This window comes from Bos mutus, chromosome 5, assembly GCF_027580195.1.
Source record: "Bos mutus isolate GX-2022 chromosome 5, NWIPB_WYAK_1.1, whole genome shotgun sequence".
Classification (NCBI taxonomy): domain Eukaryota; kingdom Metazoa; phylum Chordata; class Mammalia; order Artiodactyla; family Bovidae; genus Bos; species Bos mutus.
The window spans coordinates 34,870,267-34,879,678 of record NC_091621.1 but is presented as its reverse complement, the minus strand read 5'-3'; the positions used below and the strand labels follow the sequence as shown (position 1 = coordinate 34,879,678).

Below are 9,412 nucleotides of genomic sequence, written 5' to 3'. Positions count from 1 at the left end.
TTTGGAAAACTCAGCAGTGACTACAGGACTGGAAAAGGTCAGTTTTCATTCCAATCCCAAAGAAAGGCGATGCCAAAGAATGCTCAAACTACTGCACAGTTGCACTCATGTCACACGCTAGTAAAGTAATGCTTAAAATTCTCCAAACCAGGCTTCAACAGTATGTGAACCGTGAACTTCCAGATGTTCAAGCTGGTTTTAGAAAAGGCAGAGGAACCAGAGATCAAATTGCCAACATCTGTCAGATCATCAAAAAAGCAAGAGAGTTCCAGAAAAACATCTAATTCTGCTTTATTGACTATGCCAAAGCCTTTGACTGTGTGGATCACAATAAACTGTGGAAAATTCTGAAAGAGATGGGAATACCAGACCACCTCACCTGCCTCTTAAGAAATCTGTAGGCAGGTCAAGGAGCAACAGTATTGGACATGGAACAACAGACTGGTTCCAAATAGGAAAAGGAGTACATCAAGGCTGTATATTGTCACCCTGCTTATTTAGCTTATATGCAGAGTACATCATGAGAAACACTGGGCTGGATGAAGCACAAGCTGGAATTGAGATGCTGGGGAAAATATCAATAACCTCAGAAATCCAGATGACACCACCTTTATGGCAGAAAGTGAAGAAGAACTAAAGAGCCTCTTGATGACAGTGAAAGAGGAGAATGAAAAAGCTGGCTTAAAACTCAACATTCAGAAAACTATGATCATGGCATCTGGTCCCATCACCTCAAGTCAAATAGATGGAAACAGTGGAAACAGTGACAAACATTTTTGGGGGGCTCCAAAATCACTGCTTCCCTGGTGGCTCAGAGGTTAAAGCATCTGCCTGGAATGCAGAAGACCCAGGTTCGATCCCTGGGTCGGGAAGATCCCCTGGAGAAGGTAATGGCAACCCACTCCAGTACTCTTGCCTGGAGAATCCCATGGAGGGAAGAGCCTTGTAGGCTACAGTCCATGGGGTCACAAAGAGTTGGACACAACTGAGCAACACACCACCAAAATCACTGCAGATGGTGACTTCAGCTATGAAATTAAGACACTTACTCCTTGGAAAAAGCTATGGCCATCTTAGACAGCATACTAAAAAGCAGAGATGTTACCTTGCCAACAAAGTTCTGCCTAGTCAAAGCTGTGGTTTTTCCAGTAGTCATGTATGGATGTTGGGAGTTGGACTACAAAGAAAGCTGAGCACTGAAGAATTGATGCTTTTGAAGTGTGGTGTTGGAGAACACTCTTGAGAGTCCCTTGGACAGCAAGGAGATCCAAGCAGTTCATCCTAAAGGAAAGCAGTCATGAATATTCATTGGAAGGTACTGATCCTGAAGCTGATACTCCAATACTTTCACCACCTGATGCGAAGAGGTGACTCATTTGAAAAGACCCTGATGCTGGGAAAGATTGAAGGCAGCAGAAGAAGGGGACAACAGAGGATGAGATGATTGGATGGCATCGCTGACTTAATGAACATGAATTTGAGTAAACTCTGGGACTTGGTGATGGACAGGGAGGCCTGGCGTGCTGCAGTCCATGGGGTTGCAAAGAGTCAGACATGACTGAGCAACTGAACTGAACTGAGAGGGGTGGGATGGAGAGCGAGTTGGAAGGGAAGTTCAAGAGGGAGGGGACATATGTATACCTATGGCTGATTCATGTTGATGTTTAACAGAAAACAACAAAATTCTGTAAAGCAATTGTCTTTCAATTAAAAAAATAAATAATTTTTTTTAATGTGAGTCTTCCTTGATGGCTTTTGTTTAGAGAATTAACGTGATTCTCCCTTTCTGCTGGGAATGAAGATTGAGGGTGGTGAGAAAGAAAATTATTTTATAGGTAAAAAACCATGGCTTTGTTCCCATAAGCAGTTGTATTCCTTGGAGATGTATGGATATATGCCATGGGGGTTGGGGTGTGCCTATATGTGAGTTTTGTGGTAAATAATGTGGGCATGTCTGTGTCTTTCCCTTGGAATTCTACCTGCCTTGTACAGCAAACTGCAAGAGTCAATTTTTACGTTTCTCATCAAAAAAATCCCACTTCACCATTGCTTCCTGGGTATATGAGTGTCCACTGTCCACCTTAGTTGGATGTACTACAATGCCATTCTGACACTAAGCACCCAGAGTTACTGTCAGATCCCAAAGTTAAGGACAAAATCTTCCATAAGCTGCCTTATTTCTCAGACACCAGCCACTGGCTAGGGTTCTCCAGGACACCCACACTTCCAAAAAACTGGCTATAGATTCAAGGGTTACTGTGACCCATCAGGTCTGATATGGTTCACTTGAAATGAGTCACAGAACTCAGAAATGTACTATCCTTATTATTACATTTTCATTATGAAAAATACACATAGGGCAGGATCTGAGAGGGTCCTGGAAGCAGAGCTCCTAATATTTGGAGGAGCAAGTGTGGGGTAAAGATGATACCTCAAATGTATTTCCCTAATTGACTATCAAATTTAATATCATATATTTACCAACAATGCCAGTGTTAGACTGTATTGCAATATAAGAGATGTAATCTGCAAGTAAATGTTAGAAGGTACTGGCACTGTACTGAGTTCCTTTCAAGCATTTAAAATTAGTCCAACCCATCATCAAATTTTATGACCAAAATGTTTCCTGGGGCAAGGTCACACAGGTTTGCAGACTTCTTGAAGTTGTCAGGTTCTAAAAGGAGTGGTCTCAGCTGTACATGGTTTCACCCTTTCAAACATCTGACATAATTGAACTAAGAGTTTTTTCTTGAAGGATACTGGATTTCCCTCATTGTATGACCCATGTGTTTATTCCTTTAACCTCAACTATTATTTCCCCATCTCTCCATGTGTACAGAGCTAATGGACTATTCTTACCAGTAAACAATACAGGCGCATTCACTGTTAACCCCCTTTGGCCAGGTAGAGTGAAAGCGTATTTGGGCATCCTTCTAACAGATGGGTTTCCCTTTGCCCTCCTGCCTGACCATATGGCCAGGTCACCATCCATGCATCAGTAAAAACCTAAACATAGGATCAGAAAGCATGCAAGTTAGCCCATTGAGCTAATTTATGTTTACCTTCCTTAATCAGAGTGGTAGACTTCCAAACAGTCCACTTTGGAACTGATAACCAAAAGTTGAGCAGCTCTGTGTTGGTCAATCAAGAGCTAATAATAGGGCACTGTCTGAGTGGCAATAGAATCAGGCAGCTCCTTGTGTGTTCCAAAGTCAGATCTAGGGGGAAAGAATGTACCTACTTATGATTATGCTGAGAAGTTCTTTGCATTACCTTCATAGCACACTCTTGACAAAACTATTTCCATTTTATTATGGAACTCATCTGGGCATTGCCTTCCACATTAGAGTGTCACTCTACTATCACCCAAGGTATTATGGGTTTCAATATTATTTTATGTCCTTCAGTCACAGGGACAGGGTGAATTAATGTCTAAAAGCAAGGTAGTAGTTTCTCCTCAAATGGAAATTTTCTAGTCCATGATCCCAGCAGTTGTCACTGGGAGAAAAGCTCATAGGATTTTGCCACAAACCCGAGTCTACACTCTATACAAAGTTATTGCACAGAGAATTGGGTTTGTACCAACATTCCACTTCTATTTTGTATTGTATGGGCTCTGGCATTCCTATGCATTCCCATATATTGTGTCCAATATTGCTGAACGGTGGTGTTGTGTGCCTTTTGTTTTATAATGAAACGTAGAGGAAGCACTCCTCAGCCAGACACAATATCCATCTCTATAATAAATTTGGTAAAACAGATTCAACTATTTTACACTGGGCATATGTAAAAATTCCAAGTTCCATCCAAAGTTTTCACCTTAATCCTGTCAACTCTTGAATTTCTATGATTTTTCAATTTAATTGTAGGCTCCATTAAGTTCTCACCAACAGATTCTGGTACTAAACAGTTCGTGAAGTTCCATTGTCAAGAAGTCTGAGAAATTTCTCTTCTCCACTTCCTAGTCGTTCCACTTAGTCATAAGCATAAGGCTTCAGGTCCCCAAGCAGAGGATTGAGCCAAGATACACTGGACATTTTGTCAATATTTAGCTTGATAAATCTGCTTGAAATCCACTTGGCTGTGGTCCAAAGTAATTCAGGTTGTGTTTCTCAATGTAGTCTTTGTCTTCTGACTTTTTAATATTCCTCCAAACTGAGTCACATAGGGTGGACAGACATATTTAAGGACCTTTAGTGTTGAGGATCAAAAAGAGATATCACTGGTCTACTCATCCTTTGATAGTGCTCCATGAGGACCTTTGCTTCAACCCTATTAATGTCTACTTTACTCACCCCATTCCTTAAACACATGTAAAGATTTCCATTCTATCAGGATGAGTCCTTGCATATCTCTTCTGCTTTTTCTCATTTTTGTGTTAATTAATCTATTTCTATTAGCATCTATAAGACCCATAAGGGGAAACTGAGACAGAAAAATCCAGTAAGTCATTTTGGACAGCTGTTCAATTTTGCAGCAGTGAGGTTATATGGTCTCCCAGACCAAAAGAGTATTTTAATTACAGCACTTACCGTGACTTGTAAAAGGGGCATGTTTCATGGATTAGTATCTTGATCATCATAAAGTCAACTTTCTAGGTGGCTCAGTGGTAAAGAATCTGCCTACCAATGCAAGAGACATGGGTTTGATTCTTGGGTTGGGAAGATTCCCTGGAGAAGGAAATGGCAACCCACTCCAGTATTCTTGCCTGGGAAACCCTTTGAACAGAGGAACCTGATGGGCTACAGTCCATGGGCTTGCAAAGAGTTGGACTCTACTTAATGAATAAGTACACATGCATGCACCATAAAGCCAGTTTAGCATGACTTGCATGCAAAGCATATTAGCTACTTCTTCTGAGATGTACCACTTGGCATTTATGTACAGGGAGACAGACAGTTCCCCTTCTCAGAGTAAACAAACTCTATAATGCCTTTTACCTAGTCCACTAGGATAGATGTTAACTTGAGGATAACCTGCAATGTGTCTGAATTATTTATTGTTTTTGTTGTTTAGTCACTCTGCTGTGTCCGATTCTGCATCCCCATGGACTGCAACACGCCAGGCTTCCCTATCCTTCACTATCTCATGGAGTTTGCTCAAACTCATGTCCATTAAGTCAATGATGCCATCCAACCATCTCATCCTCTGTTGACCCCTTCTCCTCTGGCCCTCAATCTTTCCCAGAATCAGAGTCTTTTCCAATGAGTTGGCTCTTCATATAAGGTAGCCAAAATACTGGAGCTTCAGCTTCAGTGTCAGTCCTTCCAATGAATAGTCAGAGTTGATTTCGTTTAGGATTGACTGGTTTGATCTCCTTGCTGTCCAAGGGATTCTTAAGAGTCTTCTCTGGCACCACAGTTCAAAATCATCAATCCTTCAGTGCTCAACCTTCTTTATGGCACTCACATCCATACATGACTACTGGAAAAACCATAGCTTTGACTATATGGACCTTTGTTTATTCATAGCCATCTATGATTGCTCTATAATGCCCAAACATACTCTTTCACTCTGTAATATTTAAAACCAAAGATACGGTCCCCAAATTAGACCCTCACACATTCCATTTCAGTAAAAGTTCTTCAGGAAGTTGATGATACCAATCCAAAAAAAATGAGAAAAGTCCTTCATACTATAACTCCTGGTTTTGGTAATTTCATGGTCTTACCATGTTCCCAGTTTGGATGACCTTTTTGATGACCAGAGATCTCAGAAGTACTCTCTATTGTCTAAACATAACTCTTCCCTTTGGGGAAAGCTTTGAGGCCAGTGATGATAGCTAAGATTGACCATATTCTGAACTTGGTCAGCACCAAGATCTGACTCAGTACTGTTTTAATTTCACTTTAGCTGTTAAAGATAACAATAACCATGGAATTTAATATTTAATCTTTTTCTTATTATTTTACTTATGCATCCAGTGGGCCAGCTCCTCAGGAGTTGGGTGAATCATCTCTAAATTCTATTAAGTTTTAGTTTGAGTAAATGATAGGAGCACAGCTGCTATTTCATACCACAGGTAATATTTTGGCCACCCAGGAATCAAAAGATTCTTATCCCCTACCCTTTTATCCTCTCTCTTTCCAAATCATATGTCTCAGTGAGTCAGGGTCCTTCTAATGAATCATATCTTTCTGACACCAAATGCTCTGTCTCCCTCCTAACTAAGAGTACAGCAGAAGCATTCTGCTAACCACTCAAGTTGGCATCATACCCTACAAGTTAGGACAAAGTCACCCACAAAACTGTCAGACAGGAGACACAGTTGGGGTATCTCTAGGCCTCCCACACTTTTCACAGTCTGGCTATATATTTAGGGATCCCCTCAGGCTCAGTAATTCCCTGGAAACAATTAATACAACTAAGGAAACACTATACTTACAGTTACAGTTTTATTATAAAGGATACACCTAGGTGAAGCCTACAAGAGTTCTGGGAGCAAAGCTTCCATATCCTCTCCCTGTGGAGTCCTGGACAGATTTTCTACATCACCTTCCTGGCACATCAATGTGCTCACCAACCTGGAAGTTCTACTGAGCACCAGTGTCCAAAGTTTTTATTGAGGTTTCATTGTGCAGGCATGATTAAATCACTGGCCAAGTGACTGAAGTCAGTCTCCAGCCCCTTCCCCTCCCTGGAGTTTGGCTCAAGGTTACAACCATCTGACCAGGCAATTTGTCTTTCACTATCCCCCTGAAGCTACTTAAGATCCCACAACAGCCACATCATGGCATAACAAAGGCAATCTTACCACTCAGGAAATTTTAAAGATTTTTGAAGGTCTATGCCAAGGACCAGAGACAGAGACCAGATATAATTTTTATTATATTGTAATATTCATGCCAAAATTTATCAAATCGTAGGCCTTAAATATGTGCAGAATGCTATATACTAACTATACCTCAACAAGGCAGGAAAAAATCACCATTGACATTCAGGAAAATTTTCAATAGAGTTCTAAGTGGACAAAACTGGGTTTCACAATCCCTATTACTGGGATAATAATCACTTCATTTAATAATAAACCTTCAATTCTGAGTAGGTCTTTATATTCAGCTCATGACATTTTGATTGATTGTACACAAGAAAAGAATCTACAACTGTATTTATTTAACTTATGAGAAAAAAGAGGGGGATAAATTATGCAGAATTGCACAACCAGCAAATGGGGAACCAGGCACTGTAGATTAACCCTTCAGTTCCAAACACAATGCCCTTCCTCTCACACCCCGCCTCCTGGAGAGACTCTAAACTTCTACTATGAGTTTGGCATCAATTACGATTTTAATCCTTTTTCCCGATCCTCCTGTGTAGGCCACTTGCCAGGCCTGAGATTTCAGTAATCCCAGCCCTTGTTCCCCAGAAACATCAGCATTAAAGGGGTACTTTCTCAAATGTAGCTTCCTTCCTGTCCTCCACATATCTGAAGCTCTCTCATTGTAGGGGCCTTAGATTCAATCCTTCCCCCATCTTAGCTGGAGTGCTGAGGCAAAGCACCTTGCTTTTGTTGGTACGCCCTGGTGGATCTACATGCTTCAGCCAATACTGAAGAAATCTGAGAAAGAAGGAGCCTCCAGGCAGAGTTGGGACAATTTCACTCCAAGGTTCACCAACTGAGGCCTAATGTTTTGCTTCAGAAAATATTGCCAAGAATAGGATTGTCTTTGTCTCGTGGAAAGTCTGTTTCCACCAGTTATGACAGTCCCAGTTTCTTTGTGCTGGGCAAGAAACCCTGTACAAAATGAAGAGAGCAGCTAGAGGTCTTCTTTAGGGTGAGTGTTAAACATCAGGGTGGGCACTAAGCTCCCTTTTTATTAGGATGAAGTGGAGGTTGTGTGTTGCAAGGTGGGGAAAAAGAAACTTGGCAGTGTGACAGGAGTGTGCCCACTTGTGTCATGTGGAACCTGCCAGAGGAAATAGGACCTTAGTTTCTTCTACCAGCTTCCCCAAGCAACAAATCAAAGAAGTTGCTTTAAGTCAGTATAAATATAAAAATGCAGCAAATTATGGCTTGAGGATCCTTTTGGATCTTGAATCCTAAATACATATATCTCAATTGAATTTGACTGCCTTATAGGTGTTGATATTTTTTTCCCACAAGACAAAAATGAGACTGCTTATTTTAAAAATCTCTTCTCTCCCATAGAAACAAGCTTCACAAAACAAGATTGTTCTAGAAATCCTTTGTCCGTAGGTCACAGTTTCCCAGTGATATTTGAAGGAATCTTAGCTGTGTGCAGCTGAATGCTAAAATGAGTGCACCAGAAGCAAGGGCACTAGAAATCCACAGAGAGCAGTGGCGGATTCCATGGGAAAAAGCAGGACCAAGAGCCTTGGGCAAGGCATTAATAGGGAAAAGGTATAGAGAAGCAGAAGGAAGAAACAAAAGGTAACCAGGCCATGGGAAGGTAGAGGAATGATGGATTCCTAAGTCTTAAGATGAGGAGAATCAGTACTGCATCACCACCTGCATCCAACCATGGCCATCTGTACAATAAAAATCTGTGCTCCTTCTAAGTGGATGCAAGCATAAAGGCTTGAGAGAGAATGGCATTGATACTGTTCTAAATGTCCACAGAGAGTAGCTTTCTTCGTTTGGTTGCCATCTCCATCTATTGTGACACACCAGGCAGTTTCCTTCATGAAAACTGGTGAGAGGCGGAGAACAGGAATCAAGTCAGACATGGGTCAGTGGGAACTGCCTTGGACCCCATAAATGTCTGATAAATACACCTCTGGGCTGAGATCTAGTTCAGATGTGGAAACTAGCTGATTCAGGCCTTGTTGGGTCCTCCACTAATCTATGTGCCTTTCAGGCTCTAATCTGGATCAGGAGTGAGAATGGTGAGCTCATGAAGATGGTGTTTCTTCCTTCACTCTATCTCTGCTGCTCTGATGATGTCTAGCACATGTGTACCAGGCCAAGCTCTTCACCTCTTTTTACAAGTGAATCCCACTCTGGGAATTCTCCAGGACCTGGATGTTGATCATACTGTGTGAGTGTCCCCAGGGCCTTATGCAGTCTCTGGCACATGCGTATGAGCCCAGGAAGAATCTACAAGTAAATCATCAGAGGAGGCCACCAAGCTACTCTGCAAGGAACAAGCAGGGAGGGGAGCCTACAAATGGATAAGTGCAGAGGAGCTAAGGAGGAAAGGGTATATATCTCACAAAGGGCCTAACAAAATGGAACAGGTTCAGAAACAGGATTTCATGAGAAAGCCCCTCTATTTGAACTGTTTTAGTGATCTGAGGCAGAGGCTATTTTACTGTAGTGGAGTTGGGCACCTTGAGTGTGGCACTGAGGACTAGAATTCATCCCCAATTTGGAGGGATTTTTCTCCAATTAAGGAGGATCTGGAAGAGCCTCTGTAGTTCCTTAGAGCCTCATCATTAAGAAATGGGAAGA

At 41.6% G+C, this 9,412-nt stretch overlaps 1 non-coding gene across 1 annotated transcript; it reads left to right on the top strand.

Moving 5' to 3' along the window:
- The first annotated feature begins 800 nt into the window (after positions 1-800).
- Positions 801-872, top strand: TRNAS-GGA (transfer RNA serine (anticodon GGA)). The gene has a single exon. It is a non-coding gene; the product is annotated as a tRNA-Ser (tRNA).
- The last annotated feature ends 8,540 nt before the right edge of the window (positions 873-9,412 follow it).